The sequence below is a fragment of the Jaculus jaculus genome, chromosome 14, assembly GCF_020740685.1.
Source record: "Jaculus jaculus isolate mJacJac1 chromosome 14, mJacJac1.mat.Y.cur, whole genome shotgun sequence".
NCBI classification, from domain to species: domain Eukaryota; kingdom Metazoa; phylum Chordata; class Mammalia; order Rodentia; family Dipodidae; genus Jaculus; species Jaculus jaculus.
The window spans coordinates 56556907-56574546 of NC_059115.1; the positions used below are offsets into that span (position 1 = coordinate 56556907).

General features: G+C 44.5%; 1 long non-coding RNA gene across 3 annotated transcripts in view; it reads left to right on the forward strand.

Annotated features, from left to right (window-relative positions):
* Positions 1–659: 659 nt before the first annotated feature.
* LOC123454856 overlaps positions 660–17640 on the forward strand; it is a 37214-nt gene continuing 20233 nt past the window's right edge. For all 3 annotated transcript variants that reach the window (XR_006633524.1, XR_006633523.1, XR_006633525.1), the window contains exon 1: positions 660–770. This is a non-coding gene — a long non-coding RNA (uncharacterized LOC123454856). The remainder of the gene's footprint in view (positions 771–17640) is intronic.

A 17640-nucleotide genomic window follows, 5' to 3' on the forward strand; every position in this document is an offset into this window, starting at 1 on the left:
GTCTTCTCTAACCCTTTAAGATTCTCCTAGGAGAAAAAAAAATGCCTAGGAGGAAAACCTCTATCATCAGCTCATACAGGTTTGCTTAAATATTAACTTGCAGGTCAGGATCCTTTCCTAAGCAAAACTGACCACCTTAGGCAGTCAGCGATAGTGTGGACACTGTTAGGTGCCCTGTTTCATAGCTTCTTCCATTTCCTGGCCAGGCCAGTGTGGCCTACTGCTGGATCCGGTTGAAGAACTTCCTGTAAGCTTCCTATGTGTTAATATTTTCTTTACTTTTCTTTTTAATATTATTTTTTTTGGTTTTTCGAGGTAGGGTCTCACTCTAGCCCAGGCTGACCTGGAATTCACTATGGAGTCTCAGGGTGGCCTTGAACTCACAGCGATCCTCCTACCTCTGCCTCCCAAGTGCTGGGATTAAAGGCGTGCGCCACCACGCCCAGCTCTCTTTTTTCCTTTCTGAGAGTACAACCCCACAGTATTGCTATTAACACCCAATAAAATTTTTTTTTTTTCCTGGTAGCTGTTAAACTTTAACATCCGATTACACTACATGTCAGCAGAATATCCCACATAGGCCTCTCTTTGCTAAGTATGAGTGAGCTCCCTCGTGTATAACTGTGGGGAGAGTGGAAGACTGTACGTTTTTACAGCCACCTTGGGAGAAATTGCTAAAACCACACTCTGAGCATGTCAGAAACATCAGAATATCTCTCAGACAAGGGAAGAGGATCAAGTGAGACCTGAGGGGGGAGTCCCTTAACATGGTAAGTTGGAAATGAATGTGGAATTAACCAACATGGATATTCTCTTCTTAGATTTTTCTTACTCCAATGATTTGTTGTGCAAATCCTCGTTTTGTGAATTAAAACTGTAACTGACTATGTGAGTTGGAGTAAAAGTCAGCAGTAGAAAGCAGGAAGCTAGAAAGGTCCCATGAGAGAGTGGGGAGGAGAGGAAAGGATATAGAAGATATGTAAGTCAAAGGTCAGAAGACTGAGAGTGAAATGGTCTAGGTGGGGTCATGGGAGGGGATGGCGAGAGGCGTGGGTGGGTGGAGGGCTAATCAAAATTCAAGATGTTACGGACATCTTTATGGAAGCCTATTCTTCACTAGATAATGTGTGTGTGTGTGTGTGTGTGTGTGTGTGTGTGACAGTCTGGGCAGAAGTACCCTGTGGAGGTGGATAAGAAGCCATAGATTATTACAAGAAAATTTCAGTGCCAAAGGTGGGATACTGTTGCCCTCAGGTTCACATTGCTGATAGAAATCACCCAACCAAGAGCAGCTTGTGGGGAAAAAAGGTTTATTTTGGCTTATAGGCTTGAGGAGAAGCTCCACAATGACAGGGGAAAACAATGGCATGAGCAGAGGGTGGACATCACCCCCTGTCCCACATAAAGTGGACAACAGGAACAGGAGAGTGTGCCAACCACTGGCATGGGGACACTGGCTATAACACCCATAAGCCCACTCCCAACAATATACTGCCTCCAGGAGGCTTCAAATTGCCATCAGCTGGGGAACCTAACATCCAGAACACCTAAGTTTATGGGGGATACCTGAATCAAACCACCATAGATACCTTCCAGAAAGTTATTGGTCAGAGAAGCCCCTGATGCCCCCAAACATTCCAAGCTATTGCTAAGGCTCTCGGTTGCCCATCAGAACTAGGCAGTAAGGCCCCATTGCTAAAGGCTCCATATGCTTGGGCATCGGGTTATTGAGAAACCAAGCTGGCGCTGAGCTGGGAGCCTTCTCTCTGTTGACTAGCTGTCAGGATGCTGGAAAGAGCTGTGCGAACTGTTGGGGCAACAAAGCCATCAATGTCTTTAACCAGCAGTGGACCCTGCAAGCTTTACAGGTATACAGCAAGGACAAATGTACCAAATGGTGCAGTGGTGGCATGTCTGCTATGGGGGAAACAAACTGGTTTCTGATCGGACTTGAGGCCCGATCTACAAGAGGCAATTCCTGCCTGGTTTGAAAACCTATTCAAAAGCTTACAGCTTGGGCTGGAGAGATGGTTTAGCGGTTAAGCGCTTGCCTGTGAAGCCTAAGGACCCCGGTTCGAGGCTCGGTTCCCCAGGTCCCACGTTAGCCAGATGCACAAGGGGGCGCACGCATCTGGAGTTCGTTTGCAGAGGCTGGAAGCCCTGGCGCACCCATTCTCTCTCCCTCTATCTGTCTTTCTCTCTGTGTCTGTCGCTCTCACTCTCAAATAAAAAAATAAAAAAATAAAAAAAAAGCTTACAGCTTAAGTCCAAGTGGGGAAACTACTATGGTTGTCTGGCTAAATAGATATGTTATGCCACCAAACTGCCCTCTAAATACTTATGTTTATGCCCATATATTAATGCTACTTTTACTTTTAGTTATAGAAACTTTTCTTTTCAGATGACAGCAACCACTGGGGAGACTGAAAACTTAACAAAAAGCTGAGACAAAAAGACAGTGGTGTGTTCAGCACTGTGAGACATCTTTATCATACCCTCCAAGGCTCAGGGGCCATTGAAGAAGAGATGGCAGAAAGAATGTTAAGAACCAAAAAGAAAGAAGTGCATTGCTCTGCAGTCTTTCAGACACAAAGAGGCTATGGTATTCATGACCTCATAGTGGCTGAAGCTAAGTACACAAGACCTGCGTAATAGGAGGGAAAAATAATGACATCAAAAATAAAAGCAAAGCCAGGTGTGGTGGTGCACGCCTTTAATCCCAGCACTTGGGAGGCAAAGGTAGGAGGATCACCATGAGTTCGAGGCCATCCTGAGACTACAGAGTGAATTCCAGGTCAGTCTGAGCTAGAGTGAAACCCTACCTCAAAAAACCAAAAAAATCTAAATAAATAAATAAATAAATAAATACAAGACTAGTTAGAAAGAGGAAGGATTTTGGTGGGGGAAAAGGGAAGGTAGTGGGAGGGGATTATGCTAATAAGGTTTCACTAGAAAGGTCCCAGCCAAGGTTTCTGTTTTTATTTATTTATTTATTTATTTATTTGAGAGTGACAGAGAAAGAGGCAGATAGAGAGAGAATGGGTGCATCAGGGCCTCCAGCCACTGCACATGAACTCCGGATGCATGTGCCCCTTGTGCATCTGGCTAACGTGGGTCCTGGGGAATTGAGCCTCGAACTGGGGTCCTTAGGCTTCATAGGCAAGTGCTTCACCGCTAAGCCATCTCTCCAGCCCCGAGGTTTCTGTTTTTGATTTTGCTTGGCACTCGTAGGCCAGCAAATCCAGGTGCTTTTACTCTGCACTGCCTGCCCATGCGGGTACAAAGTTCCAGAAGTCATAGGAAGATAAACAGGCAGGAGAATATGGATCCACAGGGTCATAGGTTTCCCCTTTGCCAGCTAGACTGAGCTGGCACAGAGCCATGCCATGCTCTCAGAGAGGGTGAGCCCCTGCACAAATGCAAGTTGGAGTTGATTTCTGCATCTCTGGCTGACATTTCATATTGATCATCTCATCACCTGATTCAAAACACATATGTGAAGATTCATCGAACAGACAGGGGTAATTAGCTAGATTTGTAATGTGAACAGACGTGATCACGTCAAAGGTCATCACATAGTGACCTTGAGAAGGACAATGAGAGAAAATAGACACTGGTTTATAATAATGATCTTGTCATGAGGGGCTTGAACAATCCAGCCTGCCACACGGGAAGAATGGAAGCCTAGAAGTATTTTCTTTTCGGTTAGTTCATGGTTTAGCTGTTAAGGCACTTGCCTGCAAAGCCAAAGGACCCAGATTTGATTCCCCAGAACCCACATAGGCCAGATGCACAAGGTGACCTATACATCTGGAGTTCATTTGCAGTGGCTAGGGTCCCTGATGTGTCCATTGTTTTTTTTTTTAATTATTTATTTATTTATTTGAGAGCAACAGACACAGAGAGAAAGACAGATAGAGGGAGGGAGAGAATGGGCGCGCCAGGGCTTCCAGCCTCTGCAAACGAACTCCAGACGCGTGCGCCCCCTTGTGCATCTGGCTAACGTGGGACCTGGGGAACCGAGCCTTGAACCGGGGTCCTTAGGCTTCACAGGCAAGCGCTTAACCAGTAAGCCATCTCTCCAGCCCACGTGTCCATTCTTTCTCTCTCTCAAATAAAGAAATAATTTTTAAAAATATTTTATTTTTATTTATTTATTTGACAGACAAAGGAGAGAGAGAGAATGGGTGCACCAGGGCCTCTAGCCACTGCAAATGAACTCCAGACGCGTGCGTCCCCTTGTGCATCTGGCTAACGTGGGTCCTGGGGAATTGAACCTGGGTCCTTTGGCTTTGCAAGCAAACACCTTAATGGCTAAGTCAACCAGCCCTAATAATTTTTTTTAATGTGAAAACATTGCTCCTCATTGGTGTAGTCATCTTCATTACCCCCCAAATCAACACAAGTCATTCATGCCTGATCACATTAGTAAGGATTTTGTGCGGGCTATCTCCTTATTACCCTCCATAGAGGCTGAGGGCTGCAGCTCCCAACTCCACTGGTCTTAATTGGCCTCACTTTATGTCAAGCAACTTTACAGTGACGAGGATAAGAATTTAAGCATGAGGTCATCAAGCCTTTTATTTTTTTTTAATTTTTTGTTTATTTTTGTTTATTTATTTGAAAGAGACACAGACAGAGAGAGAATGGGTGCGCCAGGGTCTCCAGCACTGCAAACGAACTCCAGATACGTGCGCCCCCTTGTGCATCTGGCTAACGTGGGTCCTGGGGGGAAATTGAGCCTCAAACCAGGGTCCTTAGGCTTCACAGGCAAGCACTTAACCGCTAAGCCATCTCTCCAGCCCTCATCAAGCCTTTTAGAAAGCAGTGCCTATTGAACTGTGTAACCTTTCAAGCAATCTCCCTGCATGCGCCTAGCTGGGGCTCAGGCATGAGGCAATGTCTTCCTGGTGTTTTCCCTTCTCGTCAAAACGTGTGTGTGCCCACAAGATAACAGTTGTATAAGGCTCACGTGAAAGACAGAAGTCTTTACTATCTGCCTCTTCCTCTCTCAGAAAGCAAATTCATCCAACTTTCCCAAATGATTATCTTGGTGTTTACATCCTGCTATGGTTTGGATGTGGTGTGTGTGCACATGTACCATGCCCCCGCCCCAAGGGTTTGTGTGTTGGGAGCTTGGTCCTCAGTGTGGTGGTGCTGAGAGATGATGGGGAGTCTTTATGAGGCAGAGTCTAGTGAGAAGTAATTAGCTCATCGAGGTCACTGCCTTAGGAAGGAATAGATGGAGTTTTAGTGGCGACCTTGTCAGTTCCTGAGAGGGGGTTATTGTTAAAGAGTGAGCCTAATCCCAGTCAGTCTCTGTCTCACCATGTGATCTCTCTCTGTCCTCTGAGCACCTGTCACAAAGACATCTGTCTTGATGTGCCACAACCAGGGAAGCCTTTGCCAAGGCAGCTACCATACTGTCTAGATTCCAAAATGATGAGCTATATAAATTTCTTTTCTTTATAAAGTATTCAGCATTTTGTTACAGCAATGGAAAATGGGCTAATGCAGATCCATGTCTCTAAATCTCATCTCTTATTGCTACATTTTAAAAATATATTTATTTTTTTATTTGAGAGTGACAGAGAAAGAGGGAGAGAGAGAGAGAGAATGGGTGCGCCAGGACCTCCAGCCACTGCAAATGGGCTCCAGATGCATGTGCCCTCTTGTGCATCTGGCTAACATGGGTTCTGGGGAATCCAGCCTGAAACCGGGGTCCTTAGGCTTCACAGGCAAGTGCTTAACCGCTAAGCCATCGCTCCAGCCCTCTTATCGCTACTTCTTGAATTTATATCTTTAAACATGATCTGTTGACATCTTACTATGAAGATACAAATTAATGCTTTTTCTCAGTCATTCTCACCCACATTCCCATGTCTTATCTCCATCTGACACTGCACATCCCAGCGTTGACACACTTTCAGTTAGATGGATTTACAGGTTCCAATTTAACTTACATGTTCCATTTAAAAGCCAGATGTGGTGGCACATGCTTTTAATCCCAGCACTTGAGAGGCAGAGCTAGGAGAATCACGGAGAGTTTGAGACTACATAGTGAATTTTCCAGGTCAGCCTGAGCTGGAGTAAGACACTACCTCAAAAAGCCAAAAAAAAAAAAAAAAAAAAAAAAAGCTATTAGCAACTGCATGTAGTTCATTTTGCCACTTTTCCCTCATCTCTATAATTTACTGTTTTCCCTGGCATGAACTGTCTTACTTTCTTAGCTTGGTTTTCCATACAGATTGTCCTTGACTTATCATGATACCATGATGTGACTTATTCAGTTTTGACTTTACAATGATGCAAAAGCGATATGCATTTGGTAGAAACCAGACTTTGCACTTTGAATTTTGAGCTGTTTCATATTGGTGATCTGTAGTGAGATGTTTTCTTACAATGGTCAGCAGAGGCAGCAAGCTGCCCCCCCTCCCCATGAGCCACATGATCATGAGAATAAACAGCCCATTCTCTGTGGTGTACTGTATTGCCAAGCTATGGTGTTTGATAGGTTCGATGCATTTTCAACTTATAACAGTTTTAGTTTCTTTCTAAAAATTTAATTAATTTTAATGAGGTGATTGGCATACAACTATAAGTTTAAAAACATCTGTATGTCACCAAATCAGTCTTAAATTCACTATGGAAATACATGGAAATTTCTCTGACCATGCTCAAACTCATCGGAAGTCACTCTGAGAACCTCCCGAGCCCCTCTATTCTGGGTTGTTTGATCTTCAGGCTGATTACATGTCTGCTCCTAGGATTTCTCTTCATTACCATTTGAGAGTCACTTGAGTTTCTCTTTTATGACAAATTCTCTCTCCTGAGTTCGTGGATCTCCCATTTTCCTTTCTTGACTTGGTCTCGGTGATATGCATCTTTCTCTAGCTTTCTGAGACAGGCTATATGGTTGTAAGGGTTTTGAAAATGGCATTATGAAAATGTCCTTAGTCTAGCCCTCCACTTGGTTACCATTGAAGCTGGGGATGGAATTGTTTTTGAGACTAATTTTCCCCTGGGTTTGAAAGCCATTTCTTCCTGGGTTTCATGCCTTCAGTGTTGCTGTTGAGAAGGGTCTTGGTACCTAGTCCTCTCTTTGTACCAAAGTGTTAAAACCTTACAATGATAAACCTAGATGTGGATTTATTTATTTTTATTTTTATTTATTTTTTAATTTTTAAAAAATTATTTATTTATTTGAGCGTGACAGACAGAAAGAGGCAGATAGAGACAGAGATTGGGTGTGCCAGGGCCTCCAGCCACTGCAAATGAACTCCAGATGCGTGCGCCCCCTGTGCATCTGGCTAATGTGGGTCCTGGGGACTTGAGCCTCGAACCGGGGTCCTTAGGCTTCACAGACAAGCGCTTAACCACTAAGCCATCTCTCCAGCCCTTTTGTTTATTTGTAAGAGAGAGAGGGGCAGATCTCTGTGTGTGTGTGTGTGAGAGAGAGACAGAGAGAGAGAGAATGGGCACACAAGGGTCTCCAGCCACTGCAAATGAACTCCAGATGCATGTACCACTTTCTGTATCTGGCTTATGTGGGTCCTGGGGAATCGAACCATGGTCCTTTGCCTTTGCAGGCAAATGCCTTAACCACTAAGCCATTTCTTCAGGCCCCAGATTTACTTTTTGGTCCATTGTGATCACTAGATGCTGTTCTGATGGGGCCCTTCAACTGTGTTGAGTTCAATCATCTACCCTAGGGCTGGAGAGAGAGCTTAGTAGGTAAGTACATCTCATGCCAGAAATGAGGACCTGAGGAGTTGATGCAGGTTTTTGCATAAACAGTGTATGGTATGTCTGTGCACATGCCCAGGCCCTGTGTGCAGAAGCACAGAAGGACACTGAGTGTCCCCCATTGCTCGTCTGCCTCATTTCCTTGAGACAGAATCTCACTGAACCTGGACTTGCCATTTTCCCTTTAGATTGGCTGACACGCAATCCCCAGTGGTCCTATTTCTGCTCTCTCAGCACTGGGTTACAGGCATGCACGGCCATGACTGGCTTTTACATGGGTGCTGGAGGTTGAACTCGGGTCTTGGTGCTTGTGCAGCAATTGCTTTTAGCCAGAGCCATCCTTCTAGGCCTGGTTGATATAATTTTTTTTTTTTTCCAGGTAGGGCCTCACTCTAGCCCAGGCTGGCCTGGAATTCACTATGGAGTCTCAGGGTGGCCTCAAACTCATGGTGATCCTCCTACCTCTGCCTCCTGAGTGCTGGGATTAAAGGCGTGCCATGCCCGGCTGATGTAATTTTTAAAGAAAAAAAATAGAACTAATGTACTCTTGGGTCCACCCACCACAAACTCAAGGGTCTTGGGAAGATCTTGGCCTCTCACTTCACCCTTTGCGCCTGCAGTTGATGCTGGGTAATAAGTAAGAGGCTACAGAGGGCAGGGGAGACCCTACATTGGGAGTGTAAAGCAAGGCCCTGAAGCTCTGCGACATCCACCCTCTCTCCTGCTCGCTGGCTCAGCCTTGAACTTGTCCCCTCCGAGCTGCTCCATTTGACTTCTTTCCCTGGTCTCCTTTATAACACAGGAACACTAGGGAGATACACTCCATCAGCCTAGAAACTGCCCAGCCTGCAGGGACAATGGCTAGAATTCTGCCAGGTCACTTTTCTTAGCCAAGAGGAGAATGAATACATCCCTGCAAGCAGGCAGTCTAATCTGCCTCTCATTTCCGTCACTCGTGTGGAAGGAGCAAAAGGAAAAAGAGAAGAAGAATTTACTTTTTTTGTTTGTTTGTTTGTTTTTCGAGGTGGGTCTCACTCTGGCCCTGGCTGACCTGGAACTCACTATGCAGTCTCAGGGTGGCCTCGAACTCATGATGACCCTCCGACCTCTGCCTCCTGAGTGCTGGGATTAAAGGTGTGTGCACCATGCCTGCAAATTTATATATACATATATATCACTCCCAGTAGGGCCAATTATTAGTAGCAGAATTTATATGAAAGGGATTCCAAGTCTCTACATGCTCCCTACATCCAAACACCCTTCCCTCTCCCACTTCACTGTTTTAATATTTTTTTTCAAGGGATTGTTTATATGTAAGGCAAATGGGATCTGAATAGATATAAGATAAAACACAATAACAGGCTGGAGAGATGGCTCAGTGGTTAAGATGCTTGCCTACAAAGCCTAAGGACCTGCGTTCAATTCCCCAGTACCCATGTAAACACCAGATGGACAGAGAGGCCCATGCATCTGGAGTTCCTTTGCAGCCGCTGGGGGCCCCCACAAGCCCATTCTCTCTACTGGTTTCTCTTTTCTCTCTGCTTGCAAATACATAAAATTAAAAAAAAAGAAAAAGAAAACATGAGGGCTGGAGAGATGGCTTAGCGGTTAAGTGCTTACCTGTGAAGCCTAAGGACCCCGGTTCGAGGCTCGGTTCCCCAGGTCCCACGTTAGCCAGATGCACAAGGGGGCGCACGCGTCTGGAGTTCGTTTGCAGAGGCTGGAAGCCCTGGCGCGCCCATTCTCTCTCTCTCCTTCTATCGGACTTTCTCTCTGTGTCTGTCGCTCTCAAATAAATAAAAATTTAAAAAAAAAAAAGAAAACATGATACTCTGAAGAGTATGCTTGTGGGAAAGGAGTAAGGGTAACCCTTAGTTTGGTGGGCACAGGACACATGTCCCAATTAATTGAGTATAGGTAGGTATATCTCAGGATTGTCTGTCTGCTCTCTCTCTTTCTCTCTCACAGGCTGATGACCAGAATTAATCTCAGGGTGGTCTCAAACTCATGGCAATCCTCCTGCCTCTGTCTCCCAAGTGCTTGGAGGCATGTGTTATCACACCTGGCTTACCTGTCTGCTTTTATTTTTTTTTTGGGTTTTTTGAGGTAGGGTCTCACTCTAGCTCAGGCTGACCTGGAATTCACTATGTAGTCTCAGGGTGGCCTCAAACTCACGGCGATCCTCCTATCTCTGCTCCTGGAGTGGCAGGATTAAAGGCGTGTGCCACCACCACCATGCCTGGCTTCACCTAGCTGCTTGGTTTCTTAAGCTCCTAGCCCCAGGCATTTATCAATTTGTTGTATCCCAGGAAGATCTCTGGCTACTAGGTTTGGGACTCAGAGTGAAGTTTGCTGGGCTTATTATTTAGATGATTCACACATTCCCAGTTTGGGTCATGAAGTGCTGGTGAGGGCACCCACCAAAGGGTGCTTCCCTTCTTTTAAACCTCAGGCCAGCTTTTTGCTACTTTGAATCCAGAATTCTATTATTACTCAGTCTACTGCAGAACTCCAGGAATTAAAAAGATTTCTTTGGAGGTGCTGCGGAGCTGTTCAGGTCTGAATGCCAGTAAACCTGTTCTTTAAAAAAAAAAAAAAAAAAAAAAAAAAAATATATATATATATATATATATATATATATATATATGTAATTTGTTTATGAGAGAGCGGGGGGAATGGGTGTAAAACTAAGCCCTCCAGGCACTGCAAATAAACTCCAGACACATGCGCCCCCTTGTGTTCCTGGCTTACATGCGTCCTGGGGAATCAAACCTGGGTCCTTTGGCTTTGCAGGCAAAACCATCTCTCCAGCCCTAAATCTGTTCTTATTTCAACTTCCCAGACATGTGTTCCAGCGCCCATCCCACTCTTGGGGTGAGCTTCCTTCAGAGCCAGCCCTGTTTTCTGCAAGTGTGTCTTTATACGTCATCTCTAGTAATACTTTGCAGGCAACTGCCTTTCTGTATGAGACCAGCTACCAGAAATGCAGAAAACCACACAGGCCACAAACAAAAAGACACTCGAGGTATTGTTTGGAGAACACATGTAAGATGTTAGAAACCACAACATCCCACACCTGTAGCAACATTGACTGCAGATGGGTATGTCTGTGCTCTCGAGCCCATTTTAGACTTGAATGTGAATTGCTTCTAAGAAACAAACCCAGGCTGCCTTTGAGCCAAGATTACTGCTGCAGATGGCTGACGTCTGCTCCTGCAAAGGCCCCGTTGATGACCACCTGATTGCTTCTGGAGCAGATGAGGCTTGTCTGCAAGGATTGCCCCACCTCAAGCCAAGGTCGCAGCTTGGGCCCGGGAGATTCTGTGTGCTCTCTCAAAGTAAATAGGAAACCAAAGCAAGCAATAGGGCTTATTCTAGTAGAGGCAGGCCTCAGCCCCTCACTCGTGATGGTGGTTTGCTGCCTCTATATCGGTTCTGAGAGGAATGCGTTGGCTCTGTTGGCTTTAACTCCCTCTCAATTATGGGTTCTGAAAAATCGACCTGGGGCCCAATGAAGGAGCCAGAGCTTGGCTGGGCAACAGGAAATTTTCCATTGACGAGATGCTTGAGCACCTTATCAAACAGATTTTATCTTTATTAGTTTCCTATTTAAACCAGAGCTATAAACACCATAACCATTAACAGTTTCACTGTTCAGAATATATGAATGTTCTCAAAATTGATGGCTATCTGCAATTCTGGGCCAGATCCAAGACCATTAACTCTTGTGTTATGAGAACCAGGGAAGGCAGGGAGGCCGGGAGCTGCGGGAGTGTTGTATAACACGGACTGCCCCTCAAAGGAAGTTTTTTCAGTTGGGGACTTAGCAGGTCATTTCTTTCTTTTTTTAAAAAATTTTTATTAGCATTTTCCATGATTATAAAAAAAAATCCCATGTTAATTCCTTCCCTCCCCCCCCACACTTTCTCCTTTGAAATTCCATTCTCCATCATATTACCTCCCCATCACAATCATTGTACTTACATATATACAATATCAACCTATTAAGTACCCTCCTCCCTTCCTTTCTCTTCCCTTTATGTCTCCTTTTTAACTTACTGGCCTCTGTTACTAAGTATTTTCATTCTCACGCAGAAGCCCAGTTATCTGTAGCTAGGATCCACATATGAGAGAGAACATGTGGCGCTTGGCTTTCTGGGCCTGGGTTAAGGAGGTCATTTCTTATTCACCTTTTCTTTAGGCTAATTTTTTTTTCTTTGAGTGAGGGTCTCATGTATCCCAGACTGGCTGAGAACATACTATATAGTTAAGGAAGACCTTGAACGTCTGATCCTCCTGCGTTTACCTTCCAAGTGCCGGGGTTACGGGCGTGCGTCGCCACATCTGCTTTAAGCAGTGCTGGGAGGCAACCCCAGGGCTCTATGCATGCTGGGCAAGCACTCTACCAATAAAGTTCTATCACCAGCTCCGTTTTTTATTCTATTTTATCCATTCTCTGTCTGTTTAAGCGTAGGCAGGAGGCACGAGACCCTGAATGCTGTCCAGTTAGTCTGGGCCCTAACAGTACCTTGAGCAGGTCTCTGGGACTACCGGTCTTCTGCAATGGCACTTTCCCTAATATTTTCATAGGGCTTTGGTGAGGCGCACATATGTTCTCCTTTGACATGCACAATGTGACAAATAAATCAAGGGTGTCTTTTTGCCTTGAAAGTTAAAGGGAAGCTTATTCAATTATCCAGTCTATTAAGTTATATACTGCTGTGTAACAATTCACCCTCAAACTGAGCTTAAAACAATAAACATTCATTACCACACCATTTCTGTGGGTCAGGAATTCAGGAGTGACCTAACTGGGTGGCTCGAGCTCAGGCGCTGCCGAGGCTGTGACTGGCTGGGGTTCTGACTGGGCCTGGGCGATTCTCTCCCATGCACCCTGGAAAGAGGTTTCAGTTTCTTGACCTATGGGCCTGACCCTGGTGCTTCTTTGATACAAAGGACATGAAGCCGGGCTTCCCCTAAAAGTGAGGGACTCAGAGGAAAGCAAGCAGAAATTGCTGTTGCTTATGCAGGTCTGCCATGGATAACAGGGTGGAATACCAAAGTGCAAAATCCAAAAAGAGTGACTCATTGGAGAAATCTTAATGGTTGGTTACCACAGCTACGTCTAAACTGTTTGACAAGTAACTTGATGAGGTAGAGAAGTGGCTATTAAGTGCATGTTTAACCTCAGCATGTTTCCGAATACTTTCCCATGTCCCATCCACACAGGTTGGTATTTATCACCTGTCCAAACTGTCTGACAAGAACTGGGTACAGAATTGCCATTATAGACATACATCATCTTCTGCATCAAGAAGTGAAGGGTCTAAAACTGGTTCAATCCACCTACTAATTTGAGCCTATATTTCTTTTTTTTTTTTTTTCCTTTCCTTATTTTCTTTGGGTGAGGCAAGGTAAGGTCTCACTGTAACCCAGGCTGACCTGGAATTCACTATCTAGTCTCAGGGTGGCCTCAAACTCATGGAGATCCTCCTACCTCTGCCTCCCAGAGTGCTGGGATTAAAGGCGTGCCCCACCACGGCTGGCTTGAGCCTGTATTTCTTTTTTTTTTTTTTTTTAAATTTATTTTGTTCATTTTTCAGTTATTTATTTGAGAACAACAGACACAGAGAGAAAGGCAGATAGATAGATAGATAGAGAGAGAGAGAGAGAGAGAGAGAGAGAGATTGCAAACGAACTCCAGACGCGTGCGCCCCCTTGTGCATCTGGCTAGCGTGGGACCTGGGGAACCGAGCCTCGAACTGGGGTCCTTAGGCTTCACAGGCAAGCGCTTAGCCGCTAAGCCATCTCTCCAGCCCAAGCCCGTATTTCTTGAAAGAGGGAAATGATGTAGTTACTTCACAGGCTTATTGTTGTTATTTGTCAGGAACTGCTATCATTCTCAACATATAAGAAAGTGCTTTAACCACTGACACATCCCCCAGCCCACGCTCGCCGTGTAAGTCAGCTTTCACGATACAGCTCACTTGAGAAGTGCACACAAGTGTGTGGAACCTGCATCCTGCTGCTCACATAACAAGACGCCTGAATGCCTTCAGGCCACTCTCAGGTTTGACAAACATAGCGGTTCAGTGACATCATCCGGTGCCTAGGCTCTTTTCATCTCATCTGTCACTCCTGTTACTCTCCCCTTGTGGTCATCAGACAGCTGGAACAACTTTGAGCATTATATTCTCACATTCACTAGACCACAGGCTGAAAGAGTGAGTTTCTCCTTCACTATACTCCTTTATAAAGTTAAAAAAAAAAATCTTCCCATATTCTAGTACATTTTCTCTTAGATTTAACTGAGTTAAATGTCCATCTTCTTTCCTTCCTTCCTTTCTCCTTTCTTTTTTAAATGTTTATTTTTATTTATTTATTTGAGAGAGAGAAGGAAGGAGGCAGAGAAAGAGAATGGGTACACCAGGGTATCCAGCCTCTGTAAATGAACTCCAGACCCTTGGGACACCTTCTGCATCTGGCTTACATGGGTCCCGGGGATCCTTTGACTTTGCAGGCAAGTGTCTTAATTGCTAAGTCATCTCTCCAGCCCCTCTTTCTTTCTTTCTTCCTTTTTTTTTTCAAGGTAGGGTCTCAACTCTAGCTCAGGCTGACCTGGAATTCACTCTGTAGTCTCAGGGTGGCCTTGAACTCTCAGTGATCCTCCTATCTCTGCCTCCTGAGTGCTGGGATTAAAGGCGTGCACCAGCACACCCGGCTTTTTCTTTCTTTCTTATTGGTTTTTCAAGGTAGGGTCTCACTCTAGCCCAGGCTGACCTGGAATTCACTATATAGTCCCAAGAAGAAGAAAGAAAGAGGGGCTGGAGAGATGGGGGCCTGGAATACATGGTGATCCTCCTACCTCCGCCTCCTGAGTGCCGGGGTTAAAGGCATGCGCCACCATGCCTGGCTCATTTCCTTTTTAAGAATATTCATTTATTTATTTTCAAGGAGAGAGAAAGGGGGGTGCACCAGGGCCTCTAGCCATAATCATTCACCAGATGCATACACCACTTTGTGCATCTGGCTTTATGTGGGTACTAGGGAATTAAACCTGGGTCTTTAGGCATTGCAGGCAAGCATCTGAACTGCTGAGCCATATCTCCAGCCCTACATGTCCATTTCTAAGCCAATCATTGGCAAGGAGTAGGTAATTACAAGTTATTGGCTCAGATCAATCAAAGGTATTCCTTATGGTTAGGGAAAGTCTTGACTTCTGGAAACATATGTAATGACTGGGAAATTGACTATGAAAAAAGAATGGCAATGCTGCTGGATAAACCAAGTGCATGTTACAGGGCAATGAAGGAATAATTTAGTTGGGTACGGAATTCTAAACTTACATAAATTATGACGGCATTGTTCTATCTACCAGGGCTTCCTGCCACTGAAAATCAACAGCAGATATTTGTATCACTTTTGCGTCTGTCATACATGGGTGCCTTAGGAATTGAACCCTGGGCCAGCTGACCCTTCACGAAAGTGCCTTTAACCACTGAGTCATTTCCCTAGCTCCTGCTTGCCATCTTTTTGTCTTTTTGTTATTCTCTTAAGTATTTCTTCAATTTCATCTGTCTTACTGAATTTATTTGTGCTACATTTTTTCTTCTTTCTTTATTTATTTTTTAATTTTTGTGCTATATTTTTAATTTCCAAAAATCCTTTCTTGTCCTCACAATATTTCTTGTCTTAACACAACTTTTCTTAGTTTGTGAATACCAAAGTTTTTCTCATCTCCCTAAAGATTTCATTTTGATATTTCTCTATTTCTTCCCAGATATGTTTTTTTTGTCCAGATGGATGTCATTTGTTAAAGTTTTTTTTTTCTTAAAATATCTGGTGATTCTTTTTCATTTTCTCATATTTAAGTGACAGATGCACTGCTGCCTACTTTACTACCAACGGTAAAAGTGTGCCATTGGACCAGAAACGAATGCAAAGCCCTCCTTTCGTGGCTCTGTAAGCAGGTGAAACCAAGAACAATCATTGCCAACTTTAATGAAGAACTTATTCGTTTATCGACCCCTCATAGCTCTGTGATATAAGTGTTATTATTGTCCCCATCTTGTAGGTGGGGAACTGAGGTTCACGATGTTACATAACCTAACCAGGAACAAACATATAGCCAGAGTGGAATGTGAACCATTAGCCACATGTTGCACTGCCTCTCAGTAGATGCAACTTGTCCTTGGTATTAACCCTAATTTGTTCTCTCTCTCTCTTTCTTTGCCTCTCTTTTCCTGGGCTCCCCCTTCAACATAACTTAGAAAGAAGCAGGAGGGCTGAAGAAATGGCTTAGCGGTTAAGGCACTTGCCCGCAATGCCAAAGGACCCAGGTTCGATTCCCCAGGACCCATGTAAGCCAGATGCACAAGAGGGCGCATGTGTGCATGCATCTGGAGTTCATTTGCTGCAGGTCTTGGTGTGCCCATTCTCTGTCTCTATCTGCCTCTTTCTCTCTCTCAAATAAGTAAGTTAAAAAATAAATATTAAAAAAAAATATATGGGCTGGAGAGATGTCAAGGCATTTGCCTGCAAAGCCAAAGGACCCAGGTTCAATTCCCCAGGACCCACATTAGCCAGATGCACAAGGGGGCACACGGGTCTGGAGTTCATTTTCAGTGGCTGGAGGCCCCGGCACGCCCATTCTCTCTCTCCACCCCCCATTCTCTGTCAAATAAATAAAAAATAATTAGAAAGAAGTAGGAATTAATGATAAAAGGAAGTACCTCTAAACACTCTTCTAGTTACTAGCATTTTAGAGGGGATTGTGTTGACTCAAAAGAGCTATGGAATCCACATGGGTAGCATTCTTTGATTTGCTACTATGCTGTGACAAAACAGTTTTGGTCATTGTCCCCAAGTAGTTTAAATTATAGAGATTGTTCACCTAATGCTATATACATTTTTGGATCTTGAAAGTTTCTTAAGAGTACGTGTGAACAGTGAGGTCCCTAGGCTGTAGTACTATTGGGAAATGGTAGCGATTTTAGGAGATGGAGATTAGAAGAAGGAAGTTAGATCACTGGGGGTATCCTTGAAGGGGCTAATAGGACCCTGGCCCATTCCGGTTTTTCTCCTTCCCTCCTAGGTACTCTGAAGTGAGCAATTTCCTTCACCACGTGCTCCTACCATGATGTATTTCCTTGCGACACGTCCTAAAAACATAGAGCCCACTACATCATTCCCTTTTAAAAAAATGTTTAGCTTGGTATTTTATCATAGTGACGAAACACTAACACCTAGTGAGACAGATATAATTCGCTATGGTCTACTTGTATGCATTCTTTGAGATAACCAACTGCTTAAAGGAACTGACGCCTTGAACCCATAAAGACAATTTGACCTTGCAGGTACACTGAGATTCCAGAGGAAGGGATGGGCAGAGAGGGCAGTTGTGTCTAGGAGGGTGAGAAGGGCCCATTGGTTTGAGGAAGGTTGTGTGCACGTGGAAGTTGATGAGGAAGCACAGCTTAATGAGAGGTGACTTAGTGCTGCCCTTTCTTAGGTCATACAGGGACAGCGGGCCTGGAGCCAGCCCTCTAGTTCTGAAAATTCCTCCTAGCAAGAGCAAGAGACCACGGTGCAGAGTCCTAACGCCAGCTCTTCCTCGTTCCTAACCTTCTGGGTTATCAGTGGCAAAAAGCTGCAAGGAAAACGGGGGCTTTTCAGAGCATGGTTTTTACTTTTGAGTATTTTTTGTCTAAGTGCTTTCTTTTCCTCCGGTTGAAACTCTAGAAGGGATAATATAAATCAACATATTAAGCTTATCAGCTTGAAGGTTACTCATTTTTCTTGGGCCAAATTCCCCATGTTTAAAAAAAAAAAAAAATAGGACAGCAAAGCCCTTAGCACGGGGAGCCAGTCTCCCAGACAGAAGTAGGAGCCAGG